The sequence below is a fragment of the Canis lupus genome, chromosome 35, assembly GCF_048164855.1.
Source record: "Canis lupus baileyi chromosome 35, mCanLup2.hap1, whole genome shotgun sequence".
NCBI lineage: Eukaryota > Metazoa > Chordata > Mammalia > Carnivora > Canidae > Canis > Canis lupus.
This window is the reverse complement of record NC_132872.1, coordinates 30,878,977-30,903,304: the sequence shown is the minus strand read 5'-3', so window position 1 is coordinate 30,903,304 and position 24,328 is coordinate 30,878,977. Positions and strand designations below refer to the sequence as shown.

The 24,328-nt window shown below is 40.1% G+C and overlaps 1 long non-coding RNA gene across 1 annotated transcript; it reads right to left on the bottom strand.

The window, feature by feature from the left end:
• Positions 1-2,182: 2,182 nt before the first annotated feature.
• LOC140624960 (uncharacterized) lies at positions 2,183-17,849 on the bottom strand. Its single transcript, XR_012024379.1, has 5 exons — positions 17,719-17,849; positions 8,386-8,548; positions 6,849-7,141; positions 4,208-4,355; positions 2,183-2,325 (listed from the first exon to the last, which is right to left on the bottom strand). It is a non-coding gene; the product is annotated as an uncharacterized lncRNA (long non-coding RNA).
• Positions 17,850-24,328: the final 6,479 nt, after the last annotated feature.

Below are 24,328 nucleotides of genomic sequence, written 5' to 3'. Positions count from 1 at the left end.
CAGTATGGTTCATATGCATGTTTTAGGTCGCCAACTACCCGAGATTATCAACAGATAGGGAATTTGTATTGGTTTCATTTATGTTCTCCTACTGTATTTTGCACTCGGTAATTTATATAGAAGAGTTACAAACAAGCACTTTTATTACAGCAAGACAGATGAATAATAGAAATGCTCATCCTTTAATCATTTTAAATATCTGTATAAGTGCTGCTGTACCAACTTAATACTGTTTGTTATGAATGTTCATTAGTATAATTAGGCCCTTTATTTAAGAAATATAAATAAAATTATAGAAACATTTTTATGAGGAAATATACAATTACAAGGAATGTAATCCTCAAAGAGTTGTAAAATTGTGCTCATTTCTATTTCTTTTAATATTCATGCTTAGATTTTAAATTTTTTTCAACTCAGTCTTAATCTTCAGAAGAAAGATACTGGAACAAAATCCATTTAAATTCTCAGTTGCTATCTAGTTTAAAATCATGTCATTTAAATATACTTAGAATTCCATCTAGCAAACATATTAAGAGGATTATGTCTTCCCTTAAAATAAGCTCATCTTCTTTAGGGCAGAACCAATAATCAACCACTATCATATCTGAGCTTACTAAATGTAGAGCCTTTTAGAAGGCTCATTTATTTTTTATTTTTTTGAAGATTTATTTTCTGGGAAGGAATCACATATTCTACTTTGTGTATCACTTGAAAATTACAGCATCAAGAATATCACTGCAGACTAATAAAGAGAGAAATCTTTTTAGGGAGCTATAGATAGAAGAGGATATAGGACGGAGTTTGCAGTTCACTTTATGAAACTGGCACAGCCCTCGTTCCTAGCTAATTATTTTGAGAAAGAGTAAGCCTACATAGTTTGTTTATTATTAAATCAGGCACAACATACACATGTTCAAAGAACACTTCATGACAGCAAAGTTTGAGATCATTATCCAATTCAACAGAATACATAGGGTGGTATAGTAACAGAAAAAGGCCCTTGAATATTTGAATAATAACCTCTAGAAAAAATGAGATATCTTGGTGCAAATAGACTATTGTTTTTGAAACCAATGTAATGTTTCATAAAGGCATGTAAGAGTATTTTATTTATTTGACTTCATTTTATGCATTTGTTGTTGATTCATTTACAGATGTGAAAACTATATATTATTGTACAGACCTGGGATTTAGAATACTTGAATTTACGTGTTTCTCTGCTAATAGTGTGTGACTCTGGCAAACCTCTATGACTCAGATCTTTGGTTTTCCCTGCCAAACCCCCTATAAATAACACTTGTTTTGTATTAGAGCAGTCTTACTAATCCACTCTTAAACACCCTTCAAACTATTAGAAAAATATAAATTTTACTTTTTATGAGATTTTTAAAAATAATATAGAGATGCTTTAGTTTAATTTTGCTTGTTATGGAAATGTTAATGACTGAATTATTTCCCCAAATTCATATATTGGACCCCCAACTCCCAATGTGATTATACTGAGAGATTCACAGATATGACCTTTATAGGTAAATAAGATTAAATGAAGTCACAAGGGTGGGGCTCTGATCCAATAGGATTAGTGTACTCTTAAAAGAGGTACCAAAGAGTTCAGGCTCGCACTCTCTTGCTCTCCCTCCCTACCCACCTCTCTATTCCCCTCATCCTCTCCCTCTTCATCTCTTTTCTTTTCTTTTCTTTTCTTTTCTTTTCTTTTCTTTTCTTTTCTTTTCTTTTCTTTTCTTTTCTCTCTCTCTCTCTCTCTCTCTCTCTCTCTCTCCCTCTGCCATGTGAAGACATAGTGAGAAGACAGACACCTGCAAGCTAAGAATAGAGTCTCACCGGACCCCAACCATGCTGAACTTAGACTTCCAGCCCCTAGAACTTAAAAAAAAAAAAAAATCCTGTTATTCAGGTTGCCCGGTCTGTGGTATTTTATTACATGACAGTCCAGGTAGACTTAATACAGAGAGGACTCAAGATGGCAATAAATATGAGTATTTGTTCTGAGTCAATTAAATTGAAGTAAAATCAACTGGAAACACACTTCTTATAATCACATTCATACAGTGGATTTCCATGCAACTATTAACATAATTATAATTATATGAGAAGATAAACTATATATTTTTTAAAAACTGTATATTAAGTGAAAACTGAAAGTTCTAACACTTACCCAGCATGGGCCCTTATTTTATGTATGCATTTTTATAGCGTATATAAAAATGTCAGTGGTGGTTATCTTTATTTGGTGAGAATACGTGTCATCGTAAATGTCTTCTTTTGGCTTAATTGTTCGTTGTCTTAGATAAGTCCGTATTAATTCTGTAACAGAGAAAATTGATTATTTCAGCTTCTAATGTAGTTTGACCAAATTTTAAAATATTACAAGTTAGCACCTCAAAGAGATAAGTGGTAACAAGATAGCAAGAACATTATGCAGGGATAACACAATCCAGATTTGTGAAAATTTTAAATATATTTCAAAGCTGAGGTTCTCAAATGATAATGCCAGGAACACATTTAGACCAGAGAGCTCCTGGTGCAGTCATCAGCAAGCAATTCTCGCAGTGGATAATCTGATCGAATATCTGATCTTCACTCCACCTTTACCCTCAATCCAGCCCTTTTGAAATTCAATCATGGTACTAGGGAACACCAAGTATTTTGCCCTGAGTGTGACAGGGTTAGGAGCACACACGATCAATACTTTATATCACCATACCCTTCGGTGTTTAAACATTCTGATCAGAAACATGTGTGGGGGGAGATGTTGATCAGGAAAAGTCAGGATCTTTCCTTCAGAGTTAAACCCAGAAATATTAAGGTGAGTGTAAAGGGTGGGGCGGAGGTTTGGAATGGGGTAAAGTACACATTTATGCTTATCGAATGACGGACACTAATCGAAGCTCTGTGATCTCCTGGAGCTTATATTCTGGAATAAGATATTAAGTAATTAAGCAATAAACAAGCAAGATAAGTTCAGATGGCTACATGTTAACACATTAACAGGACAAAATGAAGGAGGGAGATGTGATGAAGAGCTCTAGGAAACAGTTTCAATTTGTGTGGTCGGGGCATGTGGGGGATGCTCTACAAGAGATAATGATGGAAGGGTACCTAAATGACCAGAAAGCAAATTCCATAAGGGATCAGGGGAAGGATATTTCCAGCCACACAGATTTGCAAATACAAAGGCAGAAACAAGCTTGGCATTTACAAAGAACAGGACATTTAAAAGTCCTGTGGCTGGAGCACACAAGCAGGGGAGCAGGTGGTGGGAGAGAAACTTAAAAAGAGCTGACATATGGGTTTGTAGGCCAGAGCAAGGGATTTACATTTTGTTCTGTGTGGAATAGGAAGTCATCAGTGTGGCTTCTGCAGGGTGTATTATGATATGATTCCCATTTGAACATGGCCCTCTGGTTGACCAAATTCATTAAAATCTCATGGAGCTGGGAAACTGAAAATAAGAATGGTTTTTACAAGTGAATCAAGTGAGTATTAGAATTGAATACATTTGAGAAATTTGTCTTATGAGACAAGCGCCAGCCTTAGCTGCCAGGGAGACAATGCTTAAGTCAAGTGAAAATATGTAAGAACCTACAACCTCATATAAATCTATTTGCTCTGAATCTGTCCCAGGGATGTTTTAAAAATAAAAATTTAACGTGGCCTGTGTTTGATCTCTTGGAATTTATATTCCAGGGAGGAAAGTCAACAAAAGATCTTATTTGTTTGATAACAATTAAACAAAAAAAGAACATCATTCCCCATCCCTAAGGAATATAACACTTAACAGCAAATAATAAAAATTAAAAAAAAAAAAAAGACACCATGACAGGTCCACAGAAAAAACTGCAGCAGAAAGGAAGACTTCTTCCACTTTTTGAACAATGGGCCTGGCATTGCCATTTCGTGCGAGGGCCCACAGATTATGCAACTGAACTTGTTTACAGATTCTCCTCATTCTGTAGAATCAGAAGAAACTCCCCACCTCCAAGAATCATAAAGATGACATAAAATAAAGCACATGTAGTACCTGGCACAAGGCCTAGCAAACGTAGGCGGTCAGTAGGAAATAGTTGCTGTCTGCCCCCTTCCCCCATGCTCCTTGTCATTCATGGATCGTGTCTAGTAAGATGCTTCACCTTCGGGATCCTTGGCCTTCTCACCCATAAAATAAGGAGGCGGGGCAAGATGCTACCTGAGGTTTCACGCAGGGTGGTTTTTCTCTGCCAACCAAAGTGGTCCCCGTGCCAGCATGTCCCAAGAACAAGTCACGGCCACAGTCAGGAGCATCTCGCAGCTTGAAGAATGGCTTCTCTTAACTCCTGAGGCAGCCGACATTGTACCTGGTAAAACCAAGCTTCTGTTCTGAGGAATTCCATTCAAGCTCTTGCACTTGTTTCTAAGGCCTTGGATGTTTTAATTATCAATAAAATGTTAATGTATATATGGCTGCTATTAAAGTCTTCTTATCTCCTTACAAAATAGTTATGCCTGCTTTTTATTTTTTAAATCTGCTGATTAAAATCCTTGCTACTCCAAAAACATATTACACTTTGCATAAAAACCCATATACATCCACATAGAATTCTGGAGCTGCTTTTAAAATAGTGTTGGACATCATGAGGTAGAAACATGTGAAATGGATGATCTCTGCAACTGCAGGAGAAAATTTATAATTATAAGTAACTTTTAAGATATACCATGAGAAGAAATAATTTAAAAAGCTATATAAGAACATAAAATATTTTTTCCTTGACCTTCCACTTCACTCTTGCATCCCCTCCAAACTGAGAAACTTCTCATCTAAATCTAACTGCAAAATTCACAAAACACGTAGGAATGAATTGGGTGACAAAATGAGAGAACATCTCTACTCTCTGTCAAGGAGTTGAAAAGACAGGAAAACATCTTTATTAAGGGGTAAGGGATTGAATAGGAAACTACAGACCAGGTTTTCAGAAAGGGAAAGTAACTATAGATTTAGGGCTTAAGAACGGAGACTGTTGTCTAAGCAGAATATAAAAAGCAGACTAATTTTTCAAGTGATGATTTCAGTTACCTTAGTAGCGAACAGAATAAATAAACGCATCACTTTGTCATGGGTCAAATCAAATTATAAACGGGCTGGGGAGGATAATTCACATCAATTCTGATATATGTATAACATTTGTGGTATATTTTTCACGTTAGTTACTGAATAGAACACATAAGAGCAGAGGGCTTTACTTGATACAGCCTCAACTACATTCACAGTAAGTCCGTGGCATGAAAGGCTGAGCTTTCCTAAAATCAGTTCTAAGAGGGAGCCTGGTAATTAATTGCTGTCTGCTTTTCAGGAAACATGCTCATTGACTAATTCCCTGTAGCTGTGTAAGATTTAGTAGGGCATAAATTTATTTTAATTTGGGAATGCTCAAGGTTAGACTTCTGGGGGTGTAGAGTGTTGAGACCAAGGAGGTGATGGTCACCCGGGCGGAGCGTGAGGCTTCGGTGGTGGTGCAACGTAGACCTGTCACACTCACGGAAAGACGATGATGCAGCTACAGAATGACAAGGGAATCCATCACAAAGGGTTGCGTAGCTCTTTTCGTGAGAAGCTTATTATATCCCAAGAGGGGAAATGTCATTTACTGGTTAACCTATCTGGTAGCTTTACGTGAGCCGATGAATAAATACGGTCATTCCCGTAATTGAAACGGAGCCTTCCTGAGGGAAGCTGGTAGAGGGCATGGCTGTATTGACAAAGAATCTGGGTGAACTTACTTGCTTTGCATTTTAAAGGATTGGGTCCTTATTATCCTTCGTGTAATTACTATACGACGAAGATGGCACTAATACTACAATAGTGTCCCCACCCGGTGCCATTTATCCGAGGAGATCAAAGGAACTTAGAAACTCGCAACTAAATAATCCACTGTGGTAAGCATCATGGGAGATGCACTTGCCCAACGAACAGCAGAGCAGGAAAAAAATATGTCCTCGGGTTGAAAGGAAAGCAAGTCTAGTTTCCTTAAAGTTATTAACTTTAAATTTAATTTAATTTAAATTTAAATTTGAAATTAAATTAACTTTAAATTAAAGTTATTAACTCTTTAGTTATCCGGCACAGAACTCTCGAGAAGAGGCTGGGTAACCCTGAATGGGTCAATGGTGTATCTAACCGAGGAGCCTAAGAATTGCACCTTCTCAGACCGCCCTCCCCCCCCCCCCCGCCCCATATTTACAGCCTCACACCAAAAGACAAATGGGTAAAGCCAAGGTAGAGGACTAAACTCGTTTTTACACGAAACTGAGTTAGCCAGCGTAGGGACAAATTCATAGGGACCCATCGTCTGCAACGGCTGCTAGGGAAGTTGGAGGACATTACAAACAGGACAACTATTTATGGTAAATGGAAGGATATCAGGACTTGGGCCTCCGCTAAGAGTGATACAGAGTGTCAGTCTGAGTAGGACACTTGGTCAGAGGAGAAATAGGGAAGTATTCAGATGTGTGATAGCTCCTTGCTGAGTGACTGTGGTTGACCCTTTATTCTTTCACATCTAAAAAAGCAAAAAATTGGCACTTACTGTTAACCTGTTTTTAACTTGTTTCAAGGTACAATTTATTTCCAACCAGAAAAAGAGATTCCGGAGTTGTTTTTGTAGATTCGGTCATTAACACAAGATGAAATAACCTACGTAAGTCATATTTCCAATTGCAGTAATTTCTGAGATTCACTGTGGCATCCATGGTACCTCACCTGCGGGAGCCACTCCATAAACGCTTGTGGGGTCACGATTATGTGCTATTGTTGTATTTTTACAAAACTTATTTTATATAAACCTAGATAATACCTGGCCTATTAGGTCCCAAGGCGGAAGCGACCCTGCAGTCCTTTCATCACACAGGCAGCATTTTGCAGTTTCCGGATTCTACTGCACATTCTGCTCAGAGTCTAGGTTCCTCCAGACTATTATTATAAAGATTCAACTCTGAGTACGAATACTAATGTATTTTAAAAAGTTCGAAATCATATTCCATTTGTGCGGGAATGCTGAGAGATGATTAGGAGCTGTCCTCCGGGGTTCTCTTCAAGAAACCAGGTGTCTCAGTTCTCAGAAATTGGTCCTTAAGGAGAGATGCGTCTCTGGAATGAGAACAAGGTTAGAGAATCGTATGAATTTTATGCCTTCGTCTTCTGATCAGGTGCCAAGACAACCGCATAAAATACGGCTAAAAAGGAAGCATTAGGAAATGCTAACAAGGTGGAGAATGAACTCAGAAGACAAAGAGTGAAGGGATTTCCGTGAAGGTGTCAAGTGATGCCAGGATTAGGGCGCCTGTGGCCCCGAGGCCTACAGGTCGTTCAAATACTTGAAAACTGGAGCGAGCGCGGTTGGCAGCTTCCTTCTCTTCTAATGGACGGTTCCAAGTGCACACAACGTGCCCCTTTTGATGTCGTGGAAATAACCGTCTGTGCCTCAAATTACCTCCTAAAGATGCGCTTCACGGGGAGTGCGCTGCGGGGGGCGGGGGGCGCCCGCTGTTGAGCCTCTGACAGGATTTAGTTCTTAAAGGGTAAGGGGATCCCAACTAGAGCAGGAGCGCTGACACCGCCCCCCATCCTCCGGGACCCACTACGCCTCCCCGGCTGCGGCCCTACATTAGGGCCCCTACGCAGGAGCCCCGCTGCAAAAGGGACCTGGTGGCCCTGCGACCCGGGGAGTCCGGGGCGTGGGCGGGGGTGACGCGGGCCGAGGCAGGACGAGTCATCGCCTTCGGTGCCGGGAGGGCAAAGCCCAGGGACCCATTCGATCCCAGAGCAGCGGGGAGCAGCGCCCGTGGGAGGGGAGCCCGTGGGAGGGGAGGCCGTGGGAGCGGAGCCCGTGAGAGCAGAGCCCGTGGGAGGGGAGCCCGTGGGAGCAGATCCGTGGGAGCGCATCCGTGGGAGGGGAGCCCGTGGGAGAGGAGGCCGTGGGAGCGGAGCCCGTGGGAGCGGATCCGTGGGAGGGGAGCCCGTGGGAGAGGAGGCCGTGGGAGCGGAGCCCGTGGGAGCAGATCCGTGGGAGCGGATCCGTGGGAGCGGAGCCCGTGGGAGCAGATCCGTGGGAGCACATCCGTGGGAGGGGAGCCTGTGGGAGGGGAGCCCGTGGGAGCGGATCCGTGGGAGGGGAGCCCGTGGGAGCAGATCCGTGGGAGCACATCCGTGGGAGGGGAGCCTGTGGGAGGGGAGCCCGTGGGAGCGGATCCGTGGGAGCGGATCCGTGGGAGGGGAGGCCGTGGGAGGGGAGACCGTGGGAGCAGATCCGTGGGAGCGGATCCGTGGGAGGGGAGCCCGTGGGAGAGGAGGCCGTGGGAGCGGAGCAGTTCAGAGACGCAACACTTTTCTACCTTGTTTCCTCAGTGAACTTTCATTTTCCGGATGGAATTGCTGCGTCGAGTTGGACCCTCTGCTCCGTGTGCCTCGAGCCCCTCAGTGCAGGTGCTTTGGCCCCCTGATCTGATCACAGAGAGACTTTTAACGCTGGAGAGGATCCCGGAAAATAGGGCTAAACTGGAGGAATTAAAACATAGGTCAAGGATCAGGGTGTTTCTTTCCTGGGAGAAAAAATATCTGGGAATTTAATTCTTGCAGTTACCCTGCTTAAAATAAAGACTTTCACTCTGACTGTAAGAAACCCGGTTACACATTGACTTAACTGATTTTGTTTTGTTTTGTTTTGTTTACTTAATTGTTCCACCCACACGGGTGGGCCTGGCAGGTCAGCTCCCCTCCAGGGAAACAGCTCCACCAGCCCGAGTTAGTTCTGACCTTCGCAGGGGCCTTTGCCCTGGTCTCCACTCAGGCGGGTCGCTGGGGTGGGCCCCCACCCCCACCCCCACCCCCCACCCCCGCCCAGCACACGAGGTTATTTAACACATTTTTCCTACAGTTATATTTCTTGTCTCGGTCTTAGTTCCATCACAGAATCTCGCGACTTCCACGTGATTCTTGAATATTTGTCTACCTTAAGATTCAGCATTTTTACTCTTTACTGTAAAGTTCTATGGGTTTTGACAAACACATTGTCATTTTCCCACCACGACCGAATCACAGAGAACAATCTCAGTAAACGGCCTCGCCCCTAAGTTTCCTGTGCTACATCTATTCGATTCTTCCAACTCCCAAAACTACTGGAAATCACTGATCTTTTGAACCTGTGTCGAGTTTTACCTTTTCCAGAATGCCACGTAATTTGAATCATACGTCATTGCTGTCTTCAGTGTAGTTTCCTTCACTTAGCAAAAGATGCATTTAAGATTTACCCAAATACATTTCTTCATGACTTGATAGCTCACACCTTTTATGACAGAATAGCATCCCCTTGCATGGATGCGCGTAGATTATTTATCCACGCACCCTTGGAGGACGTCTCGGCTGCTTCCAGTTTGGGACTGTTAGGAATAAATCTTTTGTGACTTTTATATTCCATTTGGGGTGTGTGTGTGCGTAAGTTTTCAAATCAGGTGGATAAATATTTAGCAGCACAATTTCTGGATTATGTGGTAAATCCTATGTTTAGCTTGTAAGAAACTCCTCCACTGTCATCTTCCAAAGTGACCATATCATTTTGCATTTCCACCAGCAATAAGTGAGCATTCCTACTGCTCTGCACCCTCACCAGCAGAATATTCTCATGATTTTTGGAAGGAGATTTTAAATATTTGAATAAGTCTATAGTGTAATCTTGTCGTTCTTCTAATTTGCCTTTTCCTAATGACAAATAATGTTGGGCGTCTTTTACATATGAACTTCTATCTTCTATGATGCCATTTATATATCTTCTATGGTGAGATATTTGTCCAGAACTTTTGCTCATGTTTTAATTTGTTTGTTTCCTCCTTGTTGAGTTTTATGGGAATTTTGTCTATTTTGATTGCAAATCCTATTTCAGATCGTTTTTTTCAAATGTGTTCTCTTAGTCTGTGGCTTGCCTTTACATTCTTTTAACATTCCTTTTTTGAGTAGAAGCTTTTAATTTCAATAAAGCCCAAATTATCTATTTTTTTAAGGAACATCCTTTTGATATCATATCCAAAAATAAATCCCCAAGCCCAGGTTCCCGTAGATTTTGTTTTAGAGAGAGAGAGAGAGAGAGAGAGAGAGAGACAGGGAGCGCTGTGCAGGCAGGGTAGGGGCAGAGGGAGAAGGGGAGTCTCCAGCAGACTCCATGCTGAGCTTGGAATCCAAGGCAGGGCTCATATCACAGCCCTGAGGTGACGACCTGAGCTGAAACCCAGAGTCAGATACTCCATGAACTGGGCCACCAGGGTGCCCCTTGAGTTAACCGTTGTGTAACGTATAAGGCCTGTGTCTCAGATCCTTTCAGGGCCTAGTAAATGGCATATGAGATAAATGGATGTTTAACAAGGTGATGCACAGCGGCGTTTTTAAAAGGTAATGGGGAAGAGAATAAATCAGTCACGGCTCCCAGTACTCTGGCTGTGAGCTCTCTGTGTAGAATTCAGTCTTCAGGAGCTGACGTGAACAGGATGGAGTACAGAATCTGTGGATCTTGTACCTCTGATGTTACAGATTATTTGGTACACTTTTAAAAAATCACAAAGCAAGCTAAATTGCAATAAAAAATATTGTTAGATGTTGTATATATTTTTAAGCTGTGCAAAGTGGTGTGTAAGTGCTGATTACCAAAAGGACACACACATCTTGCTGCTCAACCAATGACATGGCTAAAGGTATGAGGGTGAGGAAGTTAAGAAAACTGCTTTGATGGGCTCTGGGTGCAAGTCAGTATCCTGAAACACAACAAACGCAAATCGAGAAAATTAGAAATAAAGGTGATAAGAGGAGCCTAGCTGAACCCTGTTAAAATTCATTCAGACAATATCGCTTTGACAAGGAATTGGTGGGAATATTTAAGATATTGAATCACAAAAAGAAAATAAACTGGGAATCAATACAAAAACTGTGAAGGCACGGAAATAGGAACAAGGGGCCAGTACTTTATGATTCAGTGAATTCTGGTTCAACCATGATTTGCTGAGACGCTGTGCCATGTGCCTGGGTGATGGGAAGCTCAGGGACACAGTTGGCTTCTCTTAGGGCCTCACCACCCAATAGGCGTGCTCAGATAATATAAGAGGCATGTCAAAGTGACTTACGTACAGAATAGGTGCCAGCTCACTAAAGAATTTAAAATTGTGATGCAAGAGCCTTCCAAGTAGAAAGAGCAGCAGATGCAATAGTAGGAAGCTGCATTGTATATTCTGGCATTTATAAGCAATTCAGCAATTTTGGACCATAAAACAGAAGAGATTTTTTTTAAACCCATTTTTCTTAATCTCATATTCTTTTATAAAGAGATATCCATGTGGGATCTGGTGATCTTACTGTGCCCATGAATAGTAAACATACCTTTAAGTCTGTTTACTAGAACTCATCAAATAAATGATTCTTCTCTTTGAATCCAAACTGAAATGAAAAAAAAAAATTCTTGTGCCTTGTCTGTCTACCTCTTGAAAATGTGAAGCATATAGAATGAGTCTATTCAGATTCATTTCTACTCCTTCATTTTGATGCCAGTCACATACCGTAGAAAGCCCAAAGATACCGGTTAAAAAAATAAGGGAAAAAAATACACATAAATTATGTCAACCATATTACTGACAGCTCCTAGATGGTAACCCACTATAATTACAGCATTTTAAGCACCATTATCGAACCATCTATACATCTCTATAGCATTCCTCTAAGTATGTAAGATCATGGAGAAGATCTTAAAACAAAATAGTAACCAAAAAAAGCAACCAAATCCTTCCAGTTTTGTGCTGGAGCTGGGCTGTGAAGTTCAGGGAAGCCAGCTGGGTATGTTCCTTTCTCAACCCCACATTCAGTGACCTCACAGCAGCAGGTTGAAACTGGCCACGGTGGAAGGATGCACGACGGGATTATTTTCTTTATAACTGTCTTTCCATATTGGAAGAGATTATTCCAGAGTTTACAGACCTCGTGAATATGTCATTAAAAAGCCTGCACGCTCAGAGAAACCTTAAAAATAGAGGAGGAACGCTTGATCGTATAAATAAAGTGATGATATGTTTTGGAAATCCTTGCTGCTACGGACACTGAAAAATTTGCTTCCAACAGAGAGGAAGTCCCCCCAAAATGGAAGTTTTCATGTCAACCAGGAATAATGGTATCTAACACATCAGCATTGCTCTGACCCGCGCGTTCTGAGGCAGAGGACTTCGGGGGCTGCTAGCACATGAAGTTCCTTGAGGTGAATCGCACTGAGATTCAGAATCAAATATGCCCCATGTAGGAAAAGGACAGGAGGCCTGTGAGTTTCCACAATTCGTCTGTATTCTGTGTATTAAGCTGTCAGGGACTATCTAAATCACTTCCTTTTCTGTCACTCTGTCTTTGGACAACATCCTTTGAGACACAACAGCATTCAGCGACGACCTTTCCCTCTGGGGGGGGGGGCGCCCCCCAAAGTCTCAAAATGATATGTAAATCCTGCAATTCATCATGCTCTGTGTAGTACAGGTTTAATTCTTCCTCCTAGGCCCCAATCTGCTGAAACATTACTCTGATATACAGTACAAAAGCGGTAACAAAGATGTTCATATCGGCCCATTGTGAGTTGGTGGCAGGCGGGGAACTCGTGAAGCCCACGGGGACAATAGCTGCAGTTTGAACGGGCTGCTGGGATGCTAAGACGCGGACAAAGGGCCCGTGAAAGGCCGCCGCGGAGGAATGCTCGGCCCGCATTGTGCGCCCCAGCAATCCCGGCTCACAGGGTGGATTTGCATCCCTAATGGGGTTCAGGCTCTGTTTGTGAAAGGCCCGCGCCCGCCTGACCCCGCGTCGGGACAGCGCATGATACCCGGCGCGGCCCAGTATCCTGGGAAAATGCGCCAACTTAAAAGAAGCAAAGGAAGGCAAGAGGAAGGGAAAAAATGAAAGGCTTGAGGCAGTTTTGGTGGTACTTAGCGGCGAAAATTACTTTGGCAAATAATAGAACCTACTGCTGGTAATTACTGCTAACAAGCTTCCCCCAGCCCAAATGTGACACTTGGGCTGATGTGAGAAAAGCTGATATAGGCCAAGCTTATTAAGCTTGAATGAAAGGGAACCTTTTCCCTGTGAAAATATAGCAACTCGGGAGCTTGCAAATCTTGTAATCTAGTGTTACCAATTATTCAGTAAAACAGAAAAATGGCGCTGCAATATTTTAAATGCTTCTCGGATTTAATTCAGTATGGGGCCTTAATCCCAGGCAACTGTAATCAGGAACATGGTTGGTTTCCTAAACATGCACTCTCAGTTCCAAACAAAATATTGTGGGTACTTAATCTTCTACTTCATACTAGGGACCAGTGGGGAAACCTTTCATACTTGATGTCCAGCAGATAACCTGGCAAAACACTTGTTTGGGGGGGGCGAGATCAAAGGGGAGACAACAACAACAACAACAAAAAAACAGTCATAATCTGAAACAAGGCAACAGAATCTTGCTCAAACATGTTCATGACTTATTCATGATCTTAATTTTAAATTTAATTTTGTGTGGTTTGACATAGGAATGTCAACTTCCTCATCAACCTTAAAATTGCTTTAATTAGCGTGAGAAAGTGCTCACATGCGTTTATAGTATCTTTAATTATTATATTAATGAAATATTGTGCTTTATTTGAAAGTAAACTCATATTTCATGAGTAAAAACGAGCAGGAAAATAACAGACATTTCAGAAATGTATTTTATGTATTAGTATATTTACTGAATACGGGAAAAGATCATATTCTTTACTTAGGACACAAGCATTTGTTAAAACATGAGTGTTTCTTGTGGGTAGCAATAATTACTTGAAAGATAAATGCTTAAATCAGCATTTGGTTAAGTTGCATTAGAATTATCTGCCATAGTCATCATCTTTACACACTTATATTGTCGCAGATTTTAAAAAATATTATGATTGACTCTCTGATATAAAGGACACCTTTACTATCTAGCAAACTACAGAAATTTTAAGTATAAACTCATTTAATCCAGTGAAACAAAATCATATGCTGCTGTGGATCTAAAAGGGTTCAATTGCAACTTAATTTTAAAGTTTGCAGTGTAGTTTGACTTGATAATCCATTAGTCCATTGCTTGAGTGTACCAGATGAAGTTTCCAATAATTTGCTTTGCTGTAGCCTAATTACAATGGCCATGTAGCAACACTAAGAGATGTTGTACACAGCATCATTTAGGAGTTAGTATAGACATTTAGTCTGTATTTTTACAATATGACTATTTTACAAGTTGCTTAAAGCACATTTTTAAAATGTGCAAAGTAGCAAAGCCAAAAAGTCACCCATTTATGTAATTATTCATTTTGAAATATGCATGTTTAGTTCTAAGGCTCTATTGTGTTTTATGATTATGTTGCCTTTCAATTCACAATGTCCTTCATTCAGTAGAGTGCTGACTGTCCATACGTGTGGGACTGGGGCCATGTGCTATAGGTAAGCTGTTCACTCAGCAATCAGGACAGCGAGCATAGGTTTTGAAAATTTTGCACTAAATGAACAGAGTGAGTTTTTAACATTTCCTTAGATAAAAAGTAAATAATAAAAAATGGAGGATCAGATCACTAAAATATTACATATTAAATTTATGACAACTCAAGTTCGTTAAAGGACTCCTACCATGTGTTACTAACCAAACTTAATGCTGTTCTTTTTTTTTTTTTTTAAGATTTTTAAAAATTTATTCATGAGAGACACAGAGAGAGAGGCAGAGACACAGGCAGAGGGAGAAGCAGGCTTCATGGGGGAAGCCCGATGTGGGACTGGATCCAGGGACTCCAGGATCACTCCCTGAGCTGAAGGCTGGCACTCAACCGCTGAACCATCCAAGGATCTCTGTTCTTTTATTGAATTAATTCCTATGTGGAATTATCTATTTTATCATTCCTGTGCTGTTGCAAAATTGCGAAGAAGATGTCTATTCCTTTATTAGGATGTTTGTGTAAGCTGTGATTATTATCATGTAAAACTTGTTTTTAAATAACTCTGCATATGACTTATCTCCTACCCTTTTCTAGTAAGATGGTAAGTAAATCTAATCAAATGATTTCATCACTTACAGAAGGTAGTAAACACACAACAATCTACTACTTATAAAGCCTACTGCTTATGTGCACCTTTGATCTAGACCAACTGTGGTTTGAGGTCTTTTAAAGGGAAATAAAATTGCTCAGGAGAACGTTGTTTGCAGTCAATGAAGTACATTTTGCAAAAGATGATTAATCTGTGATTTTAAAAAGTCAATTTAATTTTCAAACTTTACAAAAGGATAATCATTTTATAATATATTGTAATAAAGAATTCTCTCTCTGTCTAGTGCAACAATCAGTGAAAAAAATGGAGAATATGGCCTTTCCTCAGTTTTCTTTTTAAGTCATGTAAGTTTTTTCAGGTGGAAGTTTTTGTGGACGCTTATGTGTGTGTGTGTTTTAAGATGTTACCTTTGCCTTGAAGCACAATGCATACATTTAGCATAAATGAATACTTTAATTAATTCAGACCATTGCTGTCCTGATGGGAACCACACAGGATATTGAGGCTGCAATAAGAGGAAGTGTATGTCCTCAGTGATGCTTCATGGCAAAAAATAAAAATAAGTATGTAAAGGAAAGGGATGAAGCAATGAGGCCAGGTGCGAGAACAAGTCAGAGAGAGAGGGTGAGATAGAAGGGGGCTGAGGCAGAGTTGGAAACGCCTTGGCGGGGAAGTGAAGAGAGGGGAGAAGCTGGCAGAAACAGAGGGTAGGGAGAGGTAGGACACTCGTGCCTCCGCAGTGCCAACACTGTAATTCATGATTTTCTTGACTCGGTATTCTCTAGTATAACTGAAACAGAAAACGTTCTGCTGGTGATGCATTTCATCTAATTCATAATTCCATCTAAGACTTCACCTAAGACCTAATCTGAGGCATTTTGGTTCATCACAGGGAAAGCCTGTAGTTAGAAACAGACGTTATGAGAAAATGAGCTTTTCAGAGCTCTGTGAACATACTGCTATGGAGAAAAAAAAATGACAAACATAGTGATAAGACTGTATTAAGTTTGAAACAACCATGCAAATAAATTTGAGGGATCATCATATTCCTTAAGTAATGTATTGTTTTTGAGGGATATGAGAGATAAAATTAAGGGAAGTACTACTGTATGGGGTAGAATGCTGAAACTGATTTAAATATTTTACTGTGCAAAAATACGTGTCCAAAATTAGGTATAAAATATAGGTATAAAATATAATAAATATGTTAAATAATATATTATTTTTAAACCAATTTTTTTACTATAGAGGTATTATTCTGAGTGAAATAAGTCAATGGGAGAAACAATTATCATACGGTTACAGTCATATGTGGAAATAGCAAAAGGGTCTATAAGGGAAGGAGGGGTACTGGGTGGGGAAAAATTAGAGAGGGAGACAAACCATGAAAGACTTCTAAGTCTGAGAAATGAACAAAAGGTTGGAAAAGGGGAGGTGGGTGGGGGGATGGGGTAACTGGGTGACAGGTACTGAGGAGGGCACTTGATGGGATGAGCACTGTATGTTGGCAAATTGAAGTTACATAAAAAAGTTTTAAACCTTAAAAAATAAAAAGAAGTAAATTAAATAAATAAAAATCAATAAATGGGCTACTCCACTGCCTGAAGAAGGGGAAGAAGGTGGAGGAGAAGGGGGAGGGGGAGGAGAGGGGGAGGAGGAGGAGGGGAAGGGGAAGGAGAAGAAGAAGAAGAAGAAGAAGAAGAAGAAGAAGAAGAAGAAGAAGAAGAAGAAAAGAAAAAAGAAGAAGAAGGAAGAAGAAGAAGAAAGAAAAGAAAAGGAAGAGGAGGAGGAGGAGGAAAAGAAGAAGGGAAAAAGGAAGAGGAAGAAGAAGGAGAAAGAAGAAGAAGAAGAAGAAGAAGAAGAAGAAGAAGAAGAAGAAGAAGAAGAAGAAGAAAGAAGAAGAAGAAGAGAAGGACAAAGAAGAAGAAAGAAGAAAAAGAAGAAGAGGAGGAGGAGGAGGAGGAAAGGGGGAAGGGAAAGAGGAAGAGGAAGAAGAAGGAGAAAGAAGAAGAAGAAGAAGAAGAAGAAGAAGAAGAAGAAGAAGAAGAAGAAGAAGAAGAAGAGAAGGACAAAAAAGAAGAAAGAAGAAAAAGAAGAAGAGGAGGAGGAGGAGGAGGAGGAAAGGGAGAAGGGAAAGAGGAAGAGGAAGAAGAAGGAGAAAGAAGAAGGAGAAGAGGACGGAGAAGGAGAAGAGGGAGGAGGAGGAGGAGAAGAAAGACTTTTCAGACATCTAAGCGGACGCCGGGCACGATCACGGATGAGACGGGTCACTAAAACAGCCGCGGACGGGGTGGCACGGAGCTCTGGCGGAATTCTCAGCGGTCCAGTCTCACGCCCTGTGCGCTGTCCTTGGGTCCAGCTGTGCGAGGGTTGTTCCTTGGACCCCCCTCCCGTCCACCCACACAGCCAATCCCTGGGGACCTCTGCGGCCTCTTTGGCTTCCAGCTCGTTCCCCTTCCCGACGCAGCCCGCACACCCACGGCCCCCCAGCAGCCTCCCGTTGGTCACCGTCGTGGGGGTCCGGGGGCGGCACCCTCCCCCCCGCCCCCTCTGCAGGCCCCCACCCCCCCGCGTCCGCACCGTCCGGGCCCCGCGCAGCCCCGCAGACGCACCGCGGCCCCTTGAGGGGCGCCCCCTCGCAGCCGGGACAGCTTTCCCCGGGGTCACACCGGGTCGTGGGCCGCCCGAGGGCCACGGGGTCCCTGCAGCCCTTGCTCTTCCTCTCGGCGCCGCCTTGGACCTGCGACCTTTCCTATTGTGACACCTGCCCAGCCCCCACCTGCGAGCAGTGCCCCCGAGACGTCTCGGTCCCTAGCGCCGAACAAGCCTGCACGTTGCTAGAATATTTGCGGAGTGAAGTCGCGTCTTTTACCTCCCACGGGTGCATAACGCATTCCCTCCCACACTGACACGGAAAAATTAACACGAATAAATTGGATACGTGCGAAAAGAGAGATACCAAGTGTCTTTAACGTCAACAGGTCATCAAGAGAAAAAATATTGCCCTCCTTTAAAAAAAATTGCATTGATAAAACAGTTACAACGCCTTTAGTGACAAAAATCAGTATATCCTTTAAGTAAACTGGTCATTCTCAATAGGAGGTCCAATTTATTACCTTGAGGGATTTATTTCCAAGTTAGTATTTTAAAAATCAGAAAATGGAAAATATATCCCTCAGATAATCCTTAGGTTTTAATTGCCTGCACTAGAAATATAAATGCAGGTAAATTCTGTTTCACATACTAGCCTTTGGGATATGCCTTTGAAAATGAGTTTCTTTCATATAATCTTTCCTTGAAAATAATATTTCTGCTTTGATATATTACAGGATATGACAATTCTTACAGTAATATTTTAGATCAATACAACATGTACCTTCGTAATGAAATTTATAAAACCTGTAATTTCTGACACTACAAGAAGCAACATGTTACGAGATGGATAGACTCATTAGCCTTAGACTTTTCTTTCTTTTTTTTTTTTTTAAAGATTTTATTTATTTATTCATGATAGACCTAGAGAGAGAGAGAGGCAGAGACACAGGCAGAGGGAGAAGCAGGCTCCATGTAGGGAGCCCGACGTGGGACTCGATCCCGGGTCTCCAGGATCACACCCTGGGCCCAAGGCAGGCACCAAACTGCTGAGCCACCCAGGGATCCCCTAGCCTTAGACTTTTCATAGAGAAAATACTACAGGCATCCTGAAACAGAAAAAAAAAAAAAAAAAAAAAGGTTTAATTTCTAGTGGACATTTTGACATAATTCTTCATTTCTTGTTATTTTGCCCAGCTGAAAGGCTATCATTTTTTCAGTTCCTTCACTCAAGATATTAGCATATAAGTAAAAACCCTCAAAATTGTTATAATGCTATAATGTTATAATTTTAAAAGAATTTCATTCATTCTTTCTATACCGAAATTAAAGTAATTGTTGATGTACTTTAGAATGAAGTTACAGAATTTTTTAAATCTCCTATTTCTTTCCCAAATTCAAAGAATAATCATTAAAAAGTGACTATTATAAATAATAAATAAATAAAGTGGCTTTTATCGAATTTGTTATGATTTAACTGGAGTATGCATTAAAACTCTCTTAGAGTTAACAATGAACTTAGTAAACACCACTCCATAGCGGCTGAATATCTTGTTTTGAAGATAAAAGTGAGATATAAAAAAATGAAGTGTCAATTTACATATTTGCTTTTTTAATTTTTAACTACTTCCCTTCATTCTGTGACTACTACAGAACATTAAAGCTAATCTCAAAACTTAGTCTCATCCAAAATTATGATAAAATGATGTATTCTTCTATTTTCCTTAGTGTTTCTGTCACTGTAACAAGTGTCTAAATATAAAAGCAGCAACAATAGGCTGCTTAGTTTCTCTTATTCTTTGAAAGAGTATTTTGCTGATTTACCAACATCTTGGTGAAAATGGCTAAAATCTTATACTCAAATTTCCTATTTGCGTTATTAACAAGTGTGGAAGAGTCATTAATAACTGGCTGCTTTAAATTATTTCAAGCCTTCTGAATATTGTCCCCAGTGCAAAATAACAGGCCTACATCGGGCTTGGCTTCAGGACTTGAGGTGTCTTTTGTGTGGTCTCTACAAATTCCTACATCATGATGTGAAAATATTTTTGTATCAAATAACATGGTGCTATACAAAACTAACTTAATTTTTAACACGGCTTTCATGTATTATGGAATCTTCCATTCGTTTTCAATATTTAACAGACTGCTATGAAAATGTGAGAGAAAACACAATAACTTTTCTCATTTCACTTCAACATTTTACGTGAAAATTATAGTACCATTTTAATGAAATGCTCAAAATCTTTTACTTCCCCAAATTAGTTTTAGGTTTCTTTTCCAAAAAAAATGGAGGAGTTTATTTCTTATATTCTGGATAGAATAGCATGGCGGTCAAATGTATTTTTGTGGGAATTTTAAGACTACCTATGGAGTAATGCCTTTAAGGCTCCCATAACCTTGTCAGGCCACCTTTTGGAGCTATTTCATCTGCTTCCACATGACAACGACAAAAATTTGCACGTTGAGTTTCTGTTGTAGCAAAGGACAAAGACAACATACGTTTTTGAACTTGAATTTTTTCAGATGATAATAGCATTTTGTCTCCTTGGTGTTTCTTTCTTTCTTTTTTTTTCCCGCCTCTTACCAACCGGGTGACTCGCTGAAGGGAATAAAGAGAGAAGGCTTCATCCAGGGGAAGCCACCGATATCATTGGCAAGTGAAGCTCACGACAAGTGAGATATTGTACAGGCAAACACAAAATGAGCTTTCACGCAGGGCTCTGTCAGTGTCATTCAGCTTTGCCTGAATGGATAACCCTCTCATGATTTATCTTCCATTCATCAAGTCAATGCCTGGTATCTTTTCAGTGGTGATGGATAAGACCTTGCTAAATTGAGTACTGCCTGCTGAGCATTGTGGAGCCTGAGAACTGAACAGGAAGGGGATCCAGTCATATTTCATTCATAGAGTAAGTCAGCCATTCTCAGTAGACCTAAGGACGGGGGGTCACACAGAGCATTGTTTCAGCTGGCCCATTGGGCTGGACCAGAGGGTAGTCAGGACCCATCTGGTTTCCTGGACTTGAAAGTCAAGTACGAGTAGGGGATATTAGTAGCTTCCACAACAGACCAAGTGGAAAATAGAAAATCAATTTGTTAAGAAGGAGCTACTACTCTGTCAAGTCTTGTTCTAGATGATAAATATTCAGCTAGCCCCTTTCAAACATCATGCTTATTTCATTGTGAAAAATGACTATATCAGATACACATTTCCCCAAAAATTTGACTAAAAAAAGTGATTAAACCTCACTTCAGCAGTGAGCCCGGCTTATTCAGTTTTATATTCCTCAGCTACTGGCATAGAAGAATATCTAGGTCAGTGAACGTCAATAGGTAGATGGAAATGTGACAATAACAGAGTGATGTAAGGAAGATGGAGAAAGGGAAGGAAAGAAAGAAGAAAAGGAGAATACTACATTCATATGTTTAACTAAGGATTGAAGTGTGGGCATGCATTTCTAAGCACAGTGTCTTTTTTCTACTTTAATAAAAGTCAACCTGGAAACTTTCTGAAATGCTCGCTTGAATGTGCGGTGTTTACAGAAAGCATCTACTTAAATCTCCTTCACAGATGTGGTATATTTGGTCCCCTAGATAATTGCCCCCGCCTCCCATTTAAAGACATAGGTGCATTGTTTTAATCCAAACGTGAGTACAGTTCCTTCACTAAAGTTCCGAACTTCAGGTATCCTTTACATGAGAAAATGATCAAATATCTTCTGTTCATCAAATCATGACTTTAAAATGCCAGTGTGTACGCTTACAATCACTGCCACAGTATACAGTGTTCAAACACATGAATACTGCAAATGAAGAACACCTGCAAAAAAAAAAAAAAATAGGGACCGTTATCACCATATGGTACCAAAAGTAAAGAAAAAATTAACAGAACAAACACAAATAAACACAAAAGATAAAACAAATAATAAAACATCTTATATCCTAATGCTCTCAAGATTAAAACCTTTATGATTATTTATTTTATCCACTCATAAAAAATTCCGGAAAAGTAAAGTTCCATGTAAAAATATTATTTTCTTTATTTTAGTGTCTGCTTTTAAAATTTTATTAATGGATTCCTAACATTACATCAATAACAAATGGAAAAGATATTCAGGATCCTTAATTCTCTTGAAATGTATTAACAAAGACTTTTTGTAGATATGATGGATTTATTTAAACAGTATATTTCCAAGAAGGAGCAATCTAGAAACCCTTTTTACAAATGTATATGCCTTTTGTTTGATGAGTTAGCTAAATTTCTAAGCCTAGGGTTTGAAAGGGGTGCTCCACCTGGACATACCCTGCTGTACTGTGAGAAGCATCACACAAGGGAAAATAAACAGTCATGTAAAAGGGTGTGAGAGAAGAGAGTGAGAAGGCTGTGGTAGCTTTGTGGGTGTGCTTTAAGAATTTCCCAGCTAATCTATTATTCTGGTTACATTTGCTTTGAAATTTCACTTTTTGTTTACCAGATGGAATGTACTTTTTTTAGGAAGTGATGCAAACAAAAAATATTCCCTTTTGATAGCTTAAGGTGTAGACACCATTCCAAAATGGACCAGTCCAATATATAAGAAACGTCTATAGACACACACACACACACACACGAGTGTCAGTGTAAAAAGTCCTATTGATCCCCATAGCCTCTTTTCCTAGAGTTTGATATAAAACTTATTCAAGGGCTAATAATAAAATTGTAGATTTCTCTACATTCTTTGCTTCTACACCCATGACTTGATCTGTATTCATTTCTCTCTTAACCAGCTGCCCCAGAGAATGGGCAAAAGCTTCTAGAAAGAGGTTAACTAGAGTTAGTTTGTGTTATTTGTGTCAAGAGCAAAAGAATGGCCTAGCAAGGCTCTAATAACATAGCTTAAAATAAAGTTCTGAAATTATCCCAGTATATGCATTGTGCTTTCTCTGTTCTGTTATTAAAGGAGATAGTTAATGATAAGCCAGTGTGATTTTATTAAATTGACATTGTAAGACCTCATGGTGTTTGTTAAACCACCATTAATTGGTTTGAAAAAAAGAGTGGGTGGTCTGAGTTCTAATTTGTGATTCTTTGAGAGAATAAAACTGCTAACACCCAACACGCCCTACGACATGCACCAAAACTCACAGATGGTCGCATTCAACATTTTTTATAAGATTTTATTTATTTATTCATGAGAGATATATATATAGAGAGAGAAGCAGAGACACAGGCAGAGGGAGAAGCAGGCTCCATGTAGGGAGCCCTACGCGGGACTCGATCCCGGGACTCCAGGATCATGCCCCGGGCCGAAGGCAGGCGCCAAACTGCTGAGCCACCCAGTGATCCCCCCGCATTCAACTTTTATTCTGTATTTCTTCAGTGCTTTCTAAGTCCCAGATGTTGTTCTAGGAAATTGGGACACATCACTGAACAATATCCAAATAACCTTCACATCCTGGAACTTACATTCTGGGTAGAGAAGGAGGCTATAAATTAGAATAAATATTAAAATTATGATGAATAACAACCAAGAGTTGGAAAGGCAAGATACTTCAATGGTTCTGGTAATTTATTATAGGTAGAAAAAAATTTCTACTTTTTTTTTTTTTAACAATATACTTTGGTGGCTTTAAACACTTTAGTAATCAGAAGGGCCAAGTTCATAATGTTTGAGGGTTAACAAGGAAATATAAAATGACATTGGACCAAGAGCAAGGAACTCTAACTTGTAGCCTGAACCTCACTGTCCTCTGTGTGAACTCCACATGGGTACACACGTCCAGCGGGCTCACTGGGGGTTGGTTATCATCTATCTGTTCACCACCAGAAAGCATTTAGTACCAAGTGAACGAATGATGTCCAGGGAAGTAGTTTTAAAAGGATAAAGAACTCTGCACCTCATTCAGCATCTTAACACAATGTCTGGCATTCAGTGGATATTCGACCTACGTCTACTGAGAGATAGAAGAATGAGTGAAGAAAAGCAAATGTTCACACCACTCACATCATTTTCTGATCTACTGTTTTGTGGATATTTGGTCTTTCAACTCAAGCTTCATAGTGATAAAAATAAAGTCCATTTCTCCCTCTAGGGTTGCACAGAGAGCATTTTTTCACAGATTCTAAATTCGCTTAAGTGCTTTTAATGAAGGAGTTTTGTCAAAATAAACAAACAAAAGCCCTGTGTATTAATGATAATGAGCATCTTGCTTATTAAATTATGGTGGTTCCATCAGGTGCTCCTTGAGTACTGTTAGTTCTGCAAAGAGGCTTAATTTGTATATTTTAGAGTTAGCATAAGTATCTCGCCATGTAATACATTCAGAACAAATGAGTACTTAGCCTAGCAGCTGCCGAAGGATTAAGAAGTAACATAAAATCTTTATGAGGTTTTATACAAGTGAAATTTTTCTTCCCTTATGACTGTTTTATTTTATATTCACAATTTGTCATTTCTCCCCCATGCTTAATATTTTTCCTTTGGACGGATAGCCTGGAGAATAAAATAAAACAAATATTGGAAAGCAATTCATTTTTTTCTGACCAGTCTTCACATATCAAAGACCTGGCAACAGGGGGTAGAAAATGAAAGATTGAAAATCCAGACTCAGTGGCACTGTCACTTGGCTTCAGCCTAAATCTCGGTT